The sequence below is a fragment of the Ictidomys tridecemlineatus genome, unplaced genomic scaffold, assembly GCF_052094955.1.
Source record: "Ictidomys tridecemlineatus isolate mIctTri1 unplaced genomic scaffold, mIctTri1.hap1 Scaffold_851, whole genome shotgun sequence".
Taxonomy (NCBI): Eukaryota; Metazoa; Chordata; class Mammalia; order Rodentia; family Sciuridae; genus Ictidomys; species Ictidomys tridecemlineatus.
In genome coordinates, this window is record NW_027526102.1 from 13,006 (window position 1) to 33,786 (window position 20,781).

Sequence of the window (20,781 nt, forward strand, 5' to 3'; positions counted from 1 at the left end):
GGTGGGGCTGCTTTGGTGTCCTGAGTGTTGGATCCCTCACACTGGCTCCCAGAGGCCAGCAGAGCTCACTTCATCTTTAATGAGAACGCTGAATGACATCGCACCTTGTCCCTTTTCATAGGTGGGAACACAGGTTTGTCTGTGAATTTGTTCTTCTTAGCTCCCTGTGACAGCAGTGTGTATCCTGCAATGTCACTTACACGGGATGTTATTTTCATTCCTGCGGCTTGCCCTGCTGTGGGGTATCCCTGGTTGTTGCCAGGGTTCCTGGCCTGGCCAGCAGGTGTGTTTCCTATGTGAACATGGGAAAGTGAGGTCCATTCATTCCCCTGTCTCTCCCAGTCCCTCCCCTCCCTTCCCGTTGTCTCATTCAATGAAATTCTCTTCTCTTCTCCCCTATTGTGAGTCAGCATCTGCATGTCAGAGAGGACACTCAGCTTTGGTTTTTGGAATTGGCTTACTTACTCAGCACGATCTTCTCCAACTCCATCCATTGACTTCAAATGTCATCATTTCATTCTTCTTTATGGCTGAGTAATATTCCACTGTGTATAGGGACCACAGTTTCTTTATCCATCCATCTGCTCTGGGGCACCTAGGCTGGTTCTGTAGCTTTGCTACTGGGAGTTGAGCTGCTCTAAACACTGAGGAGAACACAGGTCTCTCCAGGAACAAAACCAGTAAAGACAGTAAGACCTTCCTGGAGACACAGTGGGGCCTCTGGTCCCCTGCCTGGCCTCAGCCTGCCTTTGAGTACAGCTGCTCCAGGCTGTAGGGACAGGGAGTCTGGTGCAGAGTGGTGTGGACACATCTTTAGCACAGTGGCTCTGCTATCTGTGCCACAGCTGGGGGACATTCCTTCCTGGGCTCCTGTGGTGGAAGCCTCCCTGCCTTCCCTCAGGCCCAGCAGCTGAAGTGGGCAGGTGGTGCTCCTGGGATTTTCTGTCTTCCTGGTTCAACAGGAGCTGGTCTTGGGCCTGCTCAGCACAGGTGGCAGGAGGGCCTCTTCCATCCCAGCAGCCAAGGTCCATGGGGATGAATCCCTAAGAATGCATGCTGGGGTAGGAATTAGAAAAAAACCCTGTGGTCCAAGTGACTCAGGATGGCTAGAGCCAGAAGTGACTCCCCATTTGCCCAGACTTGCTGCTGAGTGACAGACAGTGGGAAATTCAGTGGCTCTCGATGGAGAAGCCCATCTCAGTAGCTAGGGGACCACAGCTTCAGGCCACCCATGGGTCCCTGCCACTGGCGGCTCCCTTGCCCTTGGGATCTGAGTGAATGACCCAGGCTCATGGGCAGCATTGTGTGGTCCCCTCAAGTCCCCTGACATGACTGAAAAAGATCAGGGCGAAAATGCCTCCTACAGACTTGGGGGCAGCTGGTGCCAGCATGGCCAGCTGCTGGGGGAGCTCAGGGAACCCTGGGTGGCATTGGGGCTGGGGGCTCTGCAGCCACCACCTGATACTATACAAGTCCCCTCACTGGGTCTCCTCACTGGGTCCGCCTTATTGAGTCCCCTCACGGGGTCCTCTAATTTGGTCCCACCTCGCTGGCCGAGGGCTCCACATGGATACATGGCACCCCCTGCTGGGGAGCCCTGTTCACAGCCCCCCCCCCTAGGGCCCCTGGCCTGGCCAGCAGGTGTCTACAGAGAGTGCTGCTCTGTCCACCCCTAGCCCCAGAGAAAGCTCCAAGGGAAGGTGGCTCTGATCTGAGAACCTACCTGTGGGAATGGAGCCACGTGGTCTCCAGAACAGGACTCTGGTGCCTAGACCTGGGGTCATAGTCAAGCAGCACTGAGGGACATGGCTGCTGCCCCCCGAGCACAGGAGCAGGGGCTGTGACCTGGTGTCCAGGGAGGGTGCAGCCCAGAGGCAGGCTGGGCTATGACCAATGCTGGACTGGGCCAGGAGCCAAGGTTCTAGGCAACATGGGGTTGGGGCGGGGGCTGAGGAGTATTTGAGACATGAGCACACTGTCGGCGACTTCTGACCTGCTGCCCACAGGCTGCTCCCAAGGGGACCTTCCCACTCCCTGCCCCACAGACCCACATCTGACCCCAGGGCTCATGAGGGACAGGGGGAGAAGGTACAGTGTTGGCTGAGGGCTTCTTCTCCTGGCTTCGCACATGGGAACTCGGGGGCAGTGGGAAGTCTTGACTTGCTGAGAGCCCGTGGGGCTGTCCTGACTCAGGGACCTGCCTAGGTCAGAGCCAGCAAGTGTCCACCCCAGCAGCACCTGGCTTCAAGGCCCACCCCCCACCCAATGTATTTAGAGACAGAAACTCACTGAGCTGCTTATTTAGCACCTTTCTTTTGCTGAGGCTGGCCTCCAGGTACGATCCTCTTGCCTCAGCCTCCCAAGCTGCTGAGGTGACAGGCGTGGGCCTCTGCAACATCCAGTCTTTTTTAAAAGTCTTAGGTGGTGAGTCTGGATGGCGGACTTGGCCTCCTCGTTTTCTTCTGTGTGGGGCTAAGGAGGGAGCCCAGCGTCTCCTGTGCCAGGCTAGCTCCAGGCCATAAGTGCCAGGCCATAGGCAGTGGTCTGGCCAGATCCCAGTGGGAGCCTATGGCCTGGTCCCAGGTGGGGCTTTGAACAGCCCTCTGTGAGATGCAGCTCCCACACGCTGGAAAACTCAAGCAGTGCTTAGTGTGTCCACAAAATCTCAAGGCTGCCACCACAGTCGGTTTTAGAACACTGCAACCCCCATCCCTGTCAGCCATCCACAGCCGCTCTGCTGCTGCGTCCCATCCATCACCCTGACCTCAGGCAGTGGGAGGCTGCTTTCTGTCCCTTAGCCATCTGTGGCTGTGTGGGGTGTGACTGACAGGATTCACTCTTATCCTCCAGGCCCTTGAATCCCCTGTGGCTGAGGAGCTCTCACTGCATGAGGCCTTCACCAGTTCATGGATCTGTGCATTCATTAGCCCCAGCCCATTGGGAGGTTTGGCTGTAGGAGTGATGCTGCCGCAGATGTGTAGAAACTGCAGTTTCTTTCTTTTGGATCTGTGTGGAGAGGTAGAGCTGCTGTGTCACACAGCACCTCTGACCTTCCAAGGAACTGCCAGTAAGATGGTTTTATTGCCATACTCCTACCAGGAATGTCTGAGGCTCTTGGTTTTTCCATATGCCACTTGACATCTGTTACTGTCCACCGTAGATGTCCCGGTGGGTGTGCGGTGGCTTCTCACTTGATTTGCATTTGCCAAGGGCCAGTGAGACTGCATTTTTTGTGTTTTATTGGCTATTTATATATCTTTGTAGAAATATCTGTTTGTATCCTTGGCCTTTTTATATTATGTCATCTTTTATTATTGAATTGTAAGAGCTCTTTATATTGTGGATATGGCTTAAAGTCATCTTTAAAGGATGCCACTTTGGAGAAAGAGTCAATAAAAGCAGAAAATTTGGTGGCAATATATAAAAACCTGAATAGATCTGTATCTAAACCTGAGGATGAAATATTCGTTCTAGAAAAAGAGCTACAAGAAGAGAAAACTAAACATTATCAACAGGATGAATTGATAGTGGGATATATAAAAAATTAGGTTTCTAGTAGATAAATCAAAATTCCTCAAATCACAAATACCTGAAAGTAAAACAACGAGAATATGTCAAATAAATAAAGAAGGAGTTATGGTAGCAATAAAAAAATTCTTTGAATAAAAATCCCCAACTTCAGGAAAGTCAAAAATAGCTTTTATAAGAAGTTGAAGTATGAAAAGAAAAACTGAATTGCCTTAATAAACGGCATATGAACACTCTAAAGTACATGCAGAACAAGTTTTAAAAAATAAAGAAAATCACATTAGGTCTCTGAATGAACAGTTGCTGCAAATGAAAGATTAGGTTCCTGTGCTTGGAGAAGTGCTAACAGATGGTGGTAACTTGGAATTGGAAATGGAAAGTGAATCAGAAATTGGTGCTCCCTTAGAAGATCAGCCAAAAGGAGCTTTAAAAACTGGTTTATGTTGCTAAGTTAAGTGCCTCTTTTAAAAGCTTAGAGAAAGAAATAAAATTTTTACTTTATTATCTGAAGTAGGTAAAACAAAGGAAGACCTTATAGAACATTAACAATCTTAAGACAGAACAAGCATCTTTTTTTATATTCTCTTTTTTGAAAATTTTATTTATTTTTTATTAGTTGTTCAAGACATTACAATTATCTTGACATATCATACATTTGATTCAAATAGGATATAAATTGTCATTTTTCCACGTGTACAGATTGCAGGATCACATTGGTTATACATCCATGTGTATACATACAGCACACTTTGCAAGCAGAAAATACAGAATTTGAAAGTTAAAAATCAGAATCTTTAGCATAGACTTAAAGTCATGATGGAACTATATCAATAAAATGTAATGAAACTCCAAAGGAAATTAATAAGAGAAGAAAATTACCAGGTAGAGCAAGAGGAGAAACATTCCAAAGTGGAGGAAAAGATCAGCCATATAATTAAACCACTGGAGACCTATAGAAAGCAAGACAAAGATCTTAAAGAATTTGAGAGAACCATTTGTTCTTATCAGGCACACTTTATTTACCATGAAAAAAAAAGCACATGATGTGTTGGCAGCTCAGAATGCTGAAAGATACCTCAATAATTTAAGGAAACAAAATGCTCTCAATAGACAAAAATAAACTGAAATGGATTTCAAATTTAAACTTGTGGTAGAATATCCTTCTGTGCTTGATGTTTCAAATTCAGTCTTTGGCAGACAGAATTCCCCAAATAGTTCCTTACCATTGAGTCAAACTTCATGTGAAATAAGACCTTCTCATTCGGAAAAGAAGAGTCCACTCATACTCTCACCTTTGGTGCCATTGGGAGGAGAAAGAGGCCAAGGGGCCCAGAGAATCCTCTGGACCATCTTATCAGCAGTTCAAAAAGAGAATCAAGCTGTGATTTGTGAAGTGATCTTCAGAGAGCACCTTCTGGTGCTGGGCCCCTGGCACCTCCATGGGAACAGGCCCATAGGATAATGATTCCGCCACCAGCCACATCTTCCTCTACAAAGGCAAGATGGATGTTGTTCTAATTATGGTAGTAGACCATCTTGATAAGCAGAAGTCAGAATTTCCAATATGATGCACTTGGATTAATTGGATGGGCCTCATTTTCAGAAATGAAAGCCAGTAGAAAGGATACCAAGTTGATCTTGGTGATTCCAATGAAACTGATTAATCTCTCCCTGCTGAAAACCAAGCAACTGACTCTGGCTTTGCTTTCTTACCTCTCCCTTCTATCAAACGTCCATTGTTTCCAATGAATCCAAGGAGTACGTTCATGAGAAGAGGACCTTTTTTTTCTTCCACCTCCTCCAGGAAACATGTATGGAGCATCTCAAGAATATTTTCCAACCAAGTCCACCACCCCCTCCATTCTCAATGGGACCATGATATTTTCTTCATTATCTCCCCCCAGAGCTTGATTTCCTCTCTCCCCTGCATTCTGAAAGTAGAGGTGAGTTCCCTTCAGGGTGGATTCCACCTTCAAAAGAGTCTGCTACTGAACATTCAGAAGTACAACAAGAAACTTGACAATAATTTTTTATCTGCCTTCAAAAGTAATATAGTTCTCATTTTTAGTTTACATAAGTGCTTTTATTTAAGTGATTATAACTTTTCTTCAATTGAAGCTTGATGATATTATAATTCTTAGGATAGTATTTTATAAATAAAGATGGTTTATAAATCTTATGAGTGAATTATTTTCATTTTATCTTATTTAAGAGAGTATAACATTTAATTTGAGTAATCCACTATTATATGAGCAACAGACAGAGTTTTAAATATGTAATCTCAGTTGGGGATACTTTAAATTCCAAAGACTGTCTTTTTATATAAAGAAACCTATTTACTGTGATTGTAGCAAATGTGAAAGTAATTTTATGCTTAATGAAAGATTTTGATTTAAAGTCTTGTTTGGCATTGATAATGATAATAAAAATCTGCTACTTTTTCCATTAAAAAAAGTTATAACTAGAGCATATTAAGAGTAAGGCAGGAAACACAATTAAACATGTCATGGAAATAGGAGATTTTGAATACAGAAAAAAATTACAATTCTCAGAAAACTTATAGGAGTTGAAAACCATAATTTAAGTTCACTCTGTCCCTGATTTTTTCTTACATCTTCTTTATTTCATACACATGATGCTTATATGGTGAGTGTTCTAGTCTTTGTTTTGTTCTCAGGGAGAGTTTTGTAAAATTCAAATAAATCATTAGGACACTGAAATAAAGAAACAAAGACATAAGTTAAAATTTTGTTATTGTTAGATTCAATAAACATAAAATGACTTTGCTAAACTACTATAACATGTTTGAAGTATTTATGTTCAATTTCTATATCATTTCAAATAAATAATACTTTCCAAAACTGCACCAGTCCAGAGGTGACACTTTGAACGATGCTTCCCTGATAGAGACCAAGAAAGAACATTTATTTAAAATACCCTAATTAAGAATTAGTGGTTAAAACTTTTTTTCAAGTATAAATAATTTTTTCAGGTCTTTTGTGAAGATTATATATTTAAGTCTAAAATAAATACAGTTATATAACTTTCTTCTTAAATATAAACAGTAGCTTTATCACAATTGATGGCCAGTGAAGACTTTCAATGATACTTGAGCCCACAATTAATTTAAATGAGGAAAAAGTTGGGCCTTGAAAAAGAAACTCTACAAGTTCAATAAATCTAATCTGTTTTCTCTCAAAAGTAACATTGGTTGTTAAATCAATCCTATAAATAATTTTTACTTTCCAGCATAAAACATTACTCACTCTAAATAAGTGGATGGCAGTCTACATTCAAAGTTTCTATAAAATGGGATGACTATTCACCACTGATATTAATCAAGAACTACTTCTGCCCAAACTACTGTAGGAGAATAGTTGCTAGTATAGTTCATGTTTTACATCAAGAAACTGAAAATAATATAATTTCAGGTTGAAAACAGTACTGAAATGCCTAAATAACATGATACAGTCCTATAAAAAGTTATAGCTTCAGAATAAAAACCTGAAGGGCCCTTTTAAATATGACAGCATTTAGTGAATCAGGTTCCAACATTGTTTACAGCTCTAAAAATGACAGTAAAATAAAATAAAACAATATTAAAAATTGGCAATTTATAGAAAAATAAGGAAGTATTTAAAAAAGTAATATATACAGTACATGTTTACATGTACTTTACCTAAATAATTGGGCTGTTATTGTAAAAATCAAAATTCTCATAACTAAAGAGGAATTCTCCTCCTGATATTCACGCTGTCATAATTAAATAAAAAGTCTTTTGTTACATGACTAATGTGGATAAATATAGTACAAGTGAATGAAACTTATAGGTATATGATTAAGCATTTTATTTATGACTTTTTAAAGTTGTTGATTGAACTTTGCTTTACTCATTTATTTATATATAGGATACAGAATCAAACCCAGTGCCTCACACATGAAAGGCAGGAGCTCTGCCACTGAGCCACAACCCCAGCCCATGATTATGTTCTAATAACCTCTAATAATAATCTAAAAATATAATGAGGATATAGGAAAGGTAGCAGAATACAACAGTTAGTATTATGGCATTATGTAAAAATGTGGATTTGTAACTGATGTGATTCTGCAATCTTTGTAATGTTTTGAATAACCAATATAAAATATAAATAAAATAAAAAATAAATAAAATAAATACAATCCAAAAATAGATAACCAATAACTATTAGGCCTGAATTATTTTCAAATACTCTATTCATTACAGGGATTCCTTGATTCTATAGTGGTTTTACCAAAGGCCTGAAGAAGTATTTCCTAGCACTTGGCCACCATCTACTCTTCTAAAATAGAGAAAATAGATATGGTAAAATTTTTTCTGAAATGAATTAAATTCATATATTCAGGGATAGCAATATTTCTCAAATATGTTATGGACCTGAGAGTATTTATATTGTGTAAAAGAATTACATTTAAAAAATTTGAGGGCTGAGGTTGTGACTCAGTGATAGAGCACTCACCTAGAACATGCAAGGTCCTGGGTTCAATCCTCAGCACTACATATAGAAAAATAAAGTTATTATGTGCATCTACAACTAAAAAATATATATTTTTTAAATGGTTAACATGTAAAATTTTATGTCATGTCTATTTTAATCACAATACAGTATTTAAAATGGAAAACAAACAACTGAGGGGTTCCAGTGAAGGAGCAGTGAGTCTAAAAGAACAGAGAGGTGAGTTCTCAGTGAGGATGGCAGGTGACTTAATACGTATATTAGATGGTGCCACATGCTGGGATATCCATCCTGGTGAGGTGTTAATATGAGGATTCATTTGGGAGGGTTTGGTTGGTTATGGCAAGTTGTTCATAAATCCTTGCCTGAAATTTTGATTGAATAAGTCATTATGCCATTATCGATATTAATATTGGGTCAGAGGAAAACATACAACTTTTGTTTTCAACATACAACTGAATGAAGGTCATAAATATGACAAATGTGGCCTTCTATTAGAGTTTTTTTAAAGTGACAGATTTCTGAAAATAAGAAATGACACCTTCTTTTGGGACATGTAAACCTCTATTCAAAATATGTATATACTTTACATACCCATAGGAAAATTCTGTGATATAAATTACATGATGCACTTTTTCCTGAGTCCCCTCTCTTCCATTAGCCCATGACTCTAAGAAGAGCACCTCCTAGAGGCTATAGGGCCTTCTGCCTTAGAGCATTGATCTCTGGCAACCTTGAAAGTGGCTCTCTGGCAAGGTGCAGAGAAAGGCAGGAATGGAGAAGTTTGGGCTGGGCAATGACATGGCATGACAAGAAATATCCTGGAAGATGCTGCCTTCTGTCTGGAGGATCTACTAGAAGAATAGGTGTTGAAAGGAATTGTGACATCAGGGAACTTTGGGGAGGAACCATGCAAAGCATGCTGAGAACCTGGCTTCACCTTAGAACTTTTCAGTAAACCTTTCTCTAACTGTGCCTAGAGAGGTGTGTGGCTGTCTGCACTTGGGACAAAGTACCTAGTGACTCTTCCTTCATCAAGGATAAAATCAGAGCCTTAAGTGAGACCCTGTCTTTTTTATGACTGGCTTCTTTGAGATGGCCTAATATTTTCAAGGCTTATTCATATAATAGCATGTCATCAGTATTCCATTCCTTTCTATTGCAGAACAACATTCCATTAGATGGAAGTGCCATATATATTAATCTGTATTGTTAGTTGACTGAGTCACTTGTACTTTTTGGCTATTTGAATAACGCTGCTGTGAATACTCATATACCTTTGTTTCTCTTGGGTGTACAATTAAAGTAGGATTGCTGGGTCATTTAGTAAGTCTGTGACTAACATGGAAGGAGTTACCAGACTGTACTAGAAAGTAGGCACATTCTTTACATTTTTCCCCCAGGTCACAGTGTGTCCATGTCTTTTATTGTAGCCTTCTAGCCATAAAGTGGTCTCTTGTTATGACTTTGATTTGCAATTCCTTAATGATAAATGATAAGATGATTACTGTTTTGCAAACATAATGATCTTTAGAGAAGTGCACATCCAAGTCTTTGGATACATTTTATTGGATTTTCTTTGTGTTTAGTTGTAACAGTTCTTTCTATATTTGGGAACAGTCATTTCTGAGTTATATTCTATGACTTACAAATATTTTCTTCCATTCTCTGAGTTATCAATTCAATTTCTTAGTGCATTCTTTGATGCTTAGAAGCTTTTATTTTCAGTAAAGTTCAATTTACTTATTACTTCCATTATTGCTTTACTGGTGCCTTATATTAGCAACGACTACTAAATATGAGGCCAAAATGATGTATTCCTGTTTTTTTCCTAAAATTTTGTAGTTTTTTAGTTTTGTGTTCAGTTCTGTGATATATTTTTAGGGTATGTGTGTATTTGTTTGTTTGTGTGTGTGTGTGTGTGTGTGTGTGTGTGTGTATGTGTACATGAATTGATGTAGGGATTCTGACTCCATTCTTTTCTGTTCTTACATGCCCATGCATGCTAGGTGATACCTTAGCACATCATAATACTAACCATACATATAAGAGTTTTCTGCCAAATCCCATTCATACTTTGCTCTTCAGGATAAGGAGGCATGGAAGCCCCCAGGTAACAGGTTTTCTTTTTCCATCCTTGCCAACTTACTGTACAGTACTCACCTGCAGGTATAGGTACAGCCTATGCTTCCAGAGGCTGAGATCTCTCTGGGACTCATGCCCTGAAGACTCCACTTCCAATGAGCACTCATCCCCATACTTCTGTGTCCACATAACAGATTATCACCTCTGCAATATGACACCCTATTTGCTACTTCACCAAGCACATGTCCATCTAGATTGGCCAGAGACCAAGGCACATTGAACCCAAAATGGACTGTTAGTTCCTTCAAGTGCATAGCTCCATGTGGTTACCACAAGGGTCTCTTCCTAGGATGTCATCCAAAGGGGCACATTAGCAGATTATTTCTTAATCCATTTATGTAGAAATCAGTTATTGATTGTATGGGTGAGAGATAATTACACTTATATTAAATATCCAAAATTAGAAAATCATAGAGTTAGCAAGGAGAGAGTTTGTTGCCAGGGACGTGGAAGGCATTTAAGTGGTTGATTAACAGATTAAATTAATTAAATCAGTTATTTAAATGTTTTAAACAAGATAATTGAGGTAATTTTACCACAAAATTATAAATGTCAATACTTAATTTTTGATGGGCACTCTTATGAGAATTAAACCTCAATAACACCAATAAGAAAAAAAAATCATGAAAACACTGAAGTCTATACAATTATAGCCAGAGGTTACAGAAATGAACTATGTATTTGGACATAACTTTCTTATCTTTGTATTTGAACAGATGACCAGAGTAACTGTATTATGTAGAACCACAAATATAGAATTCTGACTACAATGAGTTATACTCACTGTATGCATAATATTCCAAAATATTTCCTATCATTATTAATATTTAAAAATAACAAATAAAATATAATAAAAATAAAGAAACTATGGAGTTGTAGTCACCCACATGTACTCTGCATCACCAGAATAAAGCTTGGATGGTAACACTGGATAACAGAATTCAATAGCTTTCTCTGTGTCAGACATTCATTATTTACTTTGTCCTTATCTTTCCATTATCTTGAGTCCTTATTGGAAGACTTCTAATCTTACAGATGAGTACACTAAGTTTGAGGAATGACTGATTGTCCCAAGGTCACCATCTATGCAGACTAAGGCTCTCACAATTAATTTGTGTGATTTACAATTTACTGTATCATGTATCACAATACAAAGTCAGTCCATTTTTTTGCTTGTTTTTTTGTTTTGTTTTGTTTTGGTTTGGTTTGCCAGCCGCCTCCTCGCCCCACTGTAGGAGGAGGAGAAATTACAACAAGAGGTAGAAATTACAACAGGGCACCAAGAAACATATGCATAAACTCTCAATGTAAGAAACTTGATTGTGGTCCTGTTATATTGGTAAATAGGTATGTCCAAATATGACAAAATATGAATTATATATGTATATTTTATTGTATTTTGGTATTACCCTAATACAATGGTTTTACATTTGAATGAAAAAAATAAATATATTCTTCAGAAAACAAACTATATATTTGTAAAGCATAGAAAAAAATACTGAATACTATATGTCATTAATAAATTACAAATTAAACACACCTATAAAATTTACAAAATTTCAAACCTCACAATATCAAGAGCTGGCAAAGATGTGGACAAGAAGAACTCTTGTACACTGCTGTTGAGATCACAAAATTGGACAGCCACTGTGGAAGAGAGTTTGGTAGCTCCTTAAAATTACAATATACACTTAATATGGTTCACTAATTGTATTTCTCAGTGTTATTTCAATGGAATTAAAAACTAAGTCCACACAAATCCCACATACAAATGTCCATAGCTTCTTCATTCATGATTGTCAAAAACAGGAAGCAGCTAAGAGAGACTTTAGTAGCTATTTACCTGTTATTAATGTAAACACTGTGATACATCCATACACAGGAGGGTCATTCAAAACTTTAAAAAAATGAAATTTACTCTCAAACATAAAAATAATGTAGGCATCATAAATTTATATTTGCCAGAAAGAATATATTTTCTGAAATGCCATATTTGTGACATTATGTAAAAGTCAAAACATTAAAAATGTTAAACATTGCCAAAAAATCAGGGAGAGTAGAAGATGCTAAAGAGGTGAAGAACAGGGACTTCTGGTGTAGTGAATATACTCTGTAAGACACCATCATGAAGAAAATTTACATTATTCTTTGTCAATGCTTTAAAAACTGTAAAATTAGTGTTTTAATAAATAATTAAACTATTCATTGCCATTAATAATTACTTAATACCAATACTATTGACAAAATATTTTGATTTTTTGCTTATATCAAATATTTCTCAGTCATATACAAAGAAAGCTCTATGGGAGGCATATCCATTCATATTAGGTGTCATTACTCTGAATTGGTTTTAGTTGAAAAACCTGATAAATATATTTTAAAAGTATACACACTCACATAAAATATTAGTTTTTTTTTGTTTGATTGTTTGTTTAATTTATTTTCTTATACAACAAGCCATACACGTCCAGGGTCTAATGAGAGGTCTCACATTTTTTTGCGAGGAACACAACCAAAAACAAACAACCAAAAAAAAAAAAAAGACAACATCAATAAATACCAAATTATTTTCTATTATGTTACTGACTTTTCTGTAATAAGAGCAGTTTATAATAATTTAGAGAAAGGTATTTTATCTTTTTCTGAGAAGTATTCAAACTTTCAAAGGAATTTTCACTGATTTTTCACCCAAATATCAAAGGATGATTTTGTTCATTGAAAACTTTCAAGAAAAAAATGCTCTTCAGAGACAATTTAAATTCTTTCAAAGAATGAAAACAGACTTTGGGTGTTCAGGTAAAGTAAACATTTTCTACAGAATTTTTTTTTAATTTTAAAAGAAAAAGGTAACCGGATCATCAGAGTACAGCTTTGCCCCAAATATCTGAATCCACACATTGATGTCAGGATGGCCAAATCTTGGAAAAAAAGTGAATTTTTTTTTGAAGAAGAAGACTATAAGCCCTTGGTATATATTTCTTTGTACTCATGAGTCTTTCAGGAACTGTGAGACTATTCTGTAAGCAGAACCAGAGTTAATGAATATTGCAACATTATTCAATGTGTAGCCATTTATCTGAGAAAACTTTGTTATTACTGACTTTATTCATGGAAAATAGTCATTTTTTATTCTTGGTTATAGATGTGTTAAAGACAGTTGAGCAAGTTGAACTTGATAGTTCCTTCAACCACAGCCTGTTTCCCTTGAAATTAAGCATTTAATTGAATTTGTTAAAAATATGTGTGTAAACTATTACCTTCTAGTCTGTACTCAGAAGCAAGAAAACTGATGATCTATTTGCTTAACTTTGTTGCTTTCTACAAAACATCCCTAGGCTTCACATTTGGGTTTTCAGCAAAATTCAACATGATGTTCATGATAGAGCTCCTCTTATTTCCCTATTTCTTAACACTGCAATAGTATCTTATATCCTCCTACTCTACAATCACCTAAATGTATTAGTGTAGTAATTATCTCAATACACACACATGAAAAATATTGATTCAACTTTTCATGGAACTTAGATATTAATTCAGAAATATTTTATAATCTTCATCCTGCTCTCATGCAGTCTTTGTCACTTCCCTTGGCTGATATCTTTGTGTTTTGTTTATTTCAGGAGAATTATATAAAGTATGAATAATATTAAATTTAATTAGAAATAAATTTTATAATATTGGAGAGTGAGAGTGTTAAAATATTTTATCTCATTATATTTCCATGTAGAGACTCTGATAGAAATTATAGCTAAAAGTGTTGTATGGATCAAAAATTTAAGATGTAGGCTAAAAAGCTTGAGTAAAGTTCCCAAATTGATGTGATGGCTGTGTTATTTAATGCAGTTTTACCAAGTGATTACAAAACATTGGATACATACACACACACACACACACACACACATTTTCACATACATGTTTAAAGAAAGGAGTCTTGGAGATGTCAGTCTTCTGGGGAAAACAAAAAATGTTCAAAAAATATTGTTACTTGAGGACTAACATTTGCTAAAGCAGGCTAACGTTAGAGTAGGCATTTCTCCTCTAAAGTATAAAATCTTGAGTATATTACATTAATTCTCACAAGCCAGGGATTATCACAAGCCTAACAAGTAAGAAAAACCCAGGATCAGAGGAATTCTCAGCCCAGTTCTACAAGAAGTTGTAAAAAAAATTAACACCAATTCTTCTAAAATTATTTTATGAAATAGAAAATAGAAGAGACCGGGGCTGGGGATGTGGCTCAAGCGGTAGGACGCTCGCCTGGCATGCGTGCGGCCCGGTTCGATCCTCAGCACCACATACCAACAAAGATGCTGTGTCCGCCGAGAACTAAACAATAAAACATTAAAAATTCTCTCTCTCTCTCTCTCTCTCTCTCTCTCTCTCTCTCTCTCTCTCTCTCTTTCTCTCTCTCTCTCTCACACACACACACACACTCTCTCTCTTTAAAAAAAAAAAGAAAATAGAAAAGACCTTCTAACCTCATTCTATGAAACTGATATCAACCTGATGCAAAAACCAGACAAAGACACATCAAGGAAAGAACATTTCAGACCAGTATTCCTGATGAACAGAGATGTCATAATTCTCAATAAAATTATGGCAAATAGCATACAAAATAATTTTAAAAAGATATTACAACATGATCAGTGGGCTTTGTCCCAGAGATGCAGGGTTGGTTCAATACATGGAAATCAATAAACATATTTTTTAATTAAATAGATGTAAAGAAAAGAATCAAAAAATTATCTCTATAAAAGCCAATGTCTCGGCTCGGCACTGAATCACAAGCCACTCACAGCTTTGTAGATTCAAACAGCAATTCTTTCTTCCTGAACTCACACCGGCCTCCACACATGTTCAGGGGAAATCCAAAATCTGCCAGCCCAATTCACCTACTCCACAAGGCTTTTTTCCAAATCCCATTTGAATCTCACAAGAACTCAACGGGAACTCAAGCAGCAGGAACACCCTATTCCCAGCAGCAATAATCTTCAACCTCCAACTTTCCTAAAACCCATATTGTCTTAAACCAGGAATGCCCTAAACTTGTCTTAAACCAGGAATGCCTTAAACTCAAGAAGCGGGATACTTCCTCAGACCTGATCAGCTCTAAACCCAGATCCACCCTGGTCCTTGAGCAAGGTCACCTTACATGCAATGTCAACAGCGAAATTCCAAGGCAAGCCCATTTAACATGGGGTACGCTGGCAAGGAAATTTCGATGTGTCATTCCTACTTGGCAATGGCCCTCAGCAAATAAATGCAGAAAAAAACATTTGACTAAATACATAGTCAAAACACTAGAAAACTATGTATAATAGAAATATGTCTTAATACTATAAAAACTATCTATGGTAAACACATGGACAATATTCACCTCCTTCTCTTCCTCCTCCTCCTCCTCCTCCTCCTCCTCCTCCTCCTCTTGCTTCTTCTTCTTCTTCTTCTTCTTGGAGTAAGGAGACTTTACTGAAAACAGAAAACAGGGAACAAAGGTTTACAAACAGGAATGTGGACTCCTAGCAAAACCAAAACAAAGAACAAAAAGAGCAGGGAGGAGGGGTGTTTGAAGAACAAAAGTGGGTAGTGAGAGCAAAGAAAAGGCTTCATATTTTTTTTTATTTTTCCCATTTATTAAAAAAAAAACAAGGAAACACACAGGGACACACAACCATTTGTTCACGAATAGAAACATAAATAGGGCAGAATCTAACACTCTGTTCTTCTCTTTTCCAAAAGCAAAACAGAAAAAGAAAAGGCAGGAAGGAGGCTGTGCCCCATAGAGCCCCCTTCTTCAGTGGTGTGTAGGAAGGGGCAACCTTTGGGTTTGTGCAACACCTGGCAGCAGCGCAGGGAAAAGAGGGGGTGGGGTGGGGGGTTGGGGGTGGGGAGGTGGAGGTCATGGGCTCCACCCCCCTAAAGGAGCAGGGGGTCCAGCTTGTCAAGCCCAGGGCACCCATGGGAATCCCTGGGGACCGGGCTCTCTCCGAGTCCTGGGCACCCTCGGGATGGTGGTCACCAGGGTTGAACCCTCCCAAGTCCAGGGTGCTCAGCCATCTCCCTCCCCTTGTGAGCCCGCCCCTCAAGGAGGGGGACGCACATGCGCCAAGTGCTTGGGCTCTGTACAAGGGCACCTGGTGCTGGGGAAGCAGCTGGCAGTCACTGTTTATATGGCTGAGGATGTTCTGCTTGAGCTGTGCCACTTGCTCAGTCAGCAGGCTCCTGGTAGACTGCCAGCTCGTGTTCTGGCTCTTGACCTCTTCACTTTCTTCTCCAGGGAGAGATGCTCCAGTTTGCCTTTGGGGCACTTGGAGGCTGCAATGCCATTGAGCAGGCGCTTGCCCTCAGCGTGGATTTGTTACTATGTGTCCATGTCGATGAGCGATATCCGCAGGCTCTCACTGAAGCTTGGCAAGTCGGGCACCTTCTGTGGCTCATCCTTGAGCACAGCTAGGCATGGCGGCCCCAGTGCATGGGGGGCGGGTGGGGGGTGGCAGTAACGGGGAGAAGGGAATGGGATTGGAGGTGAAGGGGACATTTGCAGCACCCACGACACCACCCCTGTAGCTGCTCAAGTTCGTGGAGACTGATGTCAGTCAGTCTTGGGGGGTAAGAGTGCGGCGCCCAATGCCTGACAGAGAGTCCTCCTGCAGAGGCTGCTGCAGCAGCAGCAGCAGCAGTGGGGCTGCACACTCGCCAAGCTGGTGTTGCTTTTCCAAATCTTCCAGGGCCTTGACAAAGTCCTTGGTGAAATCCTGCTTCTTGTTGGCCATCACCTTGGGGTAGAGGAACTGTGTGCTCCTTGGTGTAGTGGTAACCAGCACATTGGTCTGGATGATGAGGCACTCGAGCTCAGGAGAGAGGAGCTTGAGCAGCCTCAGGTAGGGCTGGAGAGCAGGCTGTCAGGGGGCACCTATTGTGTGTGTAGTTTGCAGATAGGGGGGCCAGAGCTGGCTCTGCTGGCACCTGTTCCCTCAGGCTCAGCTTCAGGGCATCATTCTTCACCACGCTGCCTGCCGCCCAAGTTGGCGCCTCAGGGACAAGTGGGCCAGGGACACAAAGTTGCTGCCACTGCCACTGACGCTATTGCCTAGGCTTCTCAGTGCCTCATCACCATAGAAAAGTGTTTCCACCCTCTGCTGCACCGAAGGCTGGCTGCGCTGGGGGAGGGTGGCCAGGGCCTGGGGTCTCCCAACCCCTCTCCTGCTCAGTCAGTCCTGAGCCCACCCTGCCAGTGGGCTCTGTGCCTGGCCCTTCTGTGGGGGCTCCTCAGAAACATTATTATTAAGGGAGAAAAAATTAAAGCATTCCCTCTAAAATTGAAAAAAAGCAAAAAGATGCCTTTTTTTGCCATTTTATTCAATATCATCCTTGAAGCTCTATCCAAAACAATTAGAAGAATTAAACATAATGAATAGAAAAACAGGAAATCAAACTATCACTATTTGCTAATGACATGCTTCTATATTTAGAAAATCCAAAAAAATCACCTGAAAACTTTCTTGACTAATAAATTTAGTAAAATAGTATAACATGAAATAAACACTCAGAAACCAAATGAATTTTTATAATGAAGTGTTCGAGTCTGTAAACAAGTCAGGATGGCACCTGGCATTTGGCCAGAGAAATGTTAGAGTCTGTAAACAAGTCTGGATGGTGCCTGGCAAAATGCCAGAGGAAGTGGTTTGTGAAGTAACGCCAGTGAACCATTAAGTGTGGAGATTCCTTATTGGTTGACTGCTGTATCTAGTTTATGCTAATTAAGATAAGCTGTGTGGAATGTATAAATACCGCTCCTGTCTTACAATAAACGCCTTCCACTCCTGCTGTATCAACATACACAAGTTCGTCACCACCACCACCACCCCCCCCAGTTTGTTGCAGCCGGACTGCAGCAGATGGTGGCTCGTTACGGGGAGCCCTGAGACACTTGGGGGTAAGTGATGAGGAAAAAAGCTGCTTGTCCATTGATAGGATGGGAGCAAACCTGCTCGTCCCTAGGCAGATAGGGCAAGAGGAAAAATGGCCATTTCGAGAAAATGGAGAAGATTGATAGAGTATGTTTGTGTCTTGTTTTGTCTCAGTGTATTGTATTGTCTTTGTGATGAAAATATGGAAGAGGTGTTAAGTAAATTGCTAAGGGAAGAAGGCACCCCAGTGGAACCAAGAGCAGTTAGGGCATGTTGATGGAAGCCCAGGAACTCAAGTCAGAAAGAAAAAAGTTCAGAGGAGGAAAGATTATCAGGAAAAAAGTTGCAGCAAAAGACTACTACTAAATATTTTTCGTTACCAGAGGGTGCGTGAATTGGCGTGGAGGCTGCCACGTGCACGAGCCAGTCATGGCGCACCAAGGACTTTCCAAGCGGCGGCAGTCAGCTCTTCCCCGCCTGGGGAGCAGGACGCCCAAATCCAAATCCCAAATCCAAACCTGACCTGGAAGCAGTGTGAGACCAGGACTCTCCCCAGGGCCATCTGGGGCTGCCTGGGACACTACAGCTGGCCGAAGACGCTACCAGCATCCCTGAAGTTTGATCATTTCCAAGGCCAGTAACTACAATGGTTCTCCCACACCTGGAGGCTGATGAGTAATGAGTACTATTAAGGCTTATTTCAAATGTAAAAAACCTTGAGATGGGCTGGGGATGTGGCTCAAGCAGCGCGCTCGCCTGGCATGCATGCGGCCCGGGTTTGATCCTCAGCACCACATACAAAGATGTTGTGTCTGCTGAGAACTAAAAAATAAATATTAAAAATTCTCTCTCTCTCTCTCCTTTCTCACTCTCTCTTAAAAAAAAAAACCTTGAGGTAATGTACTAAATTATTCAGAAGGTTGTTTTCTTAGTGGAATGCTACAGGATTTTCTTTAGCATCATTGTTGGAGTTCCTGCCTTCGTCCCAGTGCCGGTGAAAATGAGGGTGGAAGAATTTCCAGTGTTGCTGAAAACCAGACTGAGAAATGGACAAGACTTCGTTCTGATCAAGCTAGCTGCCTGCAGAACTTACCTGGACTGTGATTTAAGCTAGCTGCCTTCAGAACTTACCTGGACTGTGATTTACTTGTACTGTGAGTTAATCTATTGAGACACTGCTGTACCTGGACTGAGACAACAAACTGTAATCTACAACAAATTGAAACTCAGTATCTATACAAATGGTGTCATTGCTGGTATAATTTTTCCAAGGGATTCTTGCATGGAGCCATCAAGTGGCTTGGTATTGTGGCATTTTGTATCCTCCCTTTCTGTTTGTAGCAGGTTATTTATGGTGTTTGTGTAAAAACCACTATGGTCCTTATTTAAATTAAACAAAAGTGGAAAATGTTAAGGTCTGTAAACAAGTCAGGATGGCACCTGGCATTTTGCCAGAGAAATGTTAGTCTGTAAACAAGTCTGGATGGCGCCTGGCAAAATGCCAGAGGGAGTGGTTTGTGAAGTAACAAAAGCGAGCCATTAAGTGTGGAGATTCCTTATTAGTTGACTGCTGTATCTAATTTATGCTAATTAAGATAAGCTGTGTGGAATGCATAAATACCTCTCCTGTCCTACAGTAAACAGCTCTCATTCCTGCTGTATCAATGTACACAAGTTGTTCGTCACTCCCCCCCCCAGTTTGCTGCAGATGGACTGTGGCAATGAAGCAATGAATCCAATGTAAAAAAACAAATCAGGAAAACCACCCCATTAACAATGGCCTCAAAAAGAAAAAGAATAAAATAAAATACTTGGGAATCAAACTAAAAAAGAGGTAAAATACCTCTACAATGAATACCACAGAACACTAAAGATAGAAATTGAAGATGTGAGAAAATGTAAAGATGTTACATACTCTTGGATAGGCAGAATGATCATAGTCAAAATGGTGATACTAACAAAATAGAGATTCAATGCAATTCCTTTTAATCTCCCAATGACATTCTTCATAAAACTATAAAAAGCAATCATGAAATTCATTTGCAAAAATAGGAGAGCCACAATAGCCCAAGCAATTCTTAACAAAATGAGTGAATCAGTAGGCATCACAATACTAGACCTTAAACTATACTATAGAGACATAGTAAAAAAAGAAAAAAAAAAGTACCAAAAGACATAGAGACCAATCCATACTAGACAAAGGTGAAAAAAACATAAATTGGAGAAAAGAAAGTCTCTTCAACAATTGGTGCTGGGAAAACTGGAAATCCATATGTAGAAAGATGAAATTAAACTTCTATATCTCACTGTGCTCAAAAATCAACTTAAAGTAGATAAAAGATTTAGACATGAGAATGGAGTCCCTAACAAAAAAAAAAATTGTCCACATCCTCATCCTGTTAGCTTAGGACCTGACTTCTTGAACAAGACTCCTAAAACACAAACAGTAAAATTAGGAATCAATAAATGGGATGGATTCAAACTAAGAAGCTTATTCTCTGAAAAGGAATCTATAATATGAAGAGATAGCCTAAAGAATGGGAGAATAAATTTTTAGCACAAACACATCAAGTAGAGCAGAAATCTCCAAGATATATAAAGAACTCAACAAACTTTTTGCCAAAAAAAGAGACAAAACCCACCAACAAATGGATGAAGGAACTGAAAAGACACTTCACAAAAGAAGAAATACAATTGATCAACAA

The 20,781-nt window shown here is 39.7% G+C and overlaps 1 pseudogene; it reads right to left on the bottom strand.

The window, feature by feature from the left end:
• Positions 1 to 65: 65 nt before the first annotated feature.
• LOC144374756 (transcription factor JunD-like) lies at positions 66 to 18,507 on the bottom strand (annotated as a pseudogene).
• Positions 18,508 to 20,781: the final 2,274 nt, after the last annotated feature.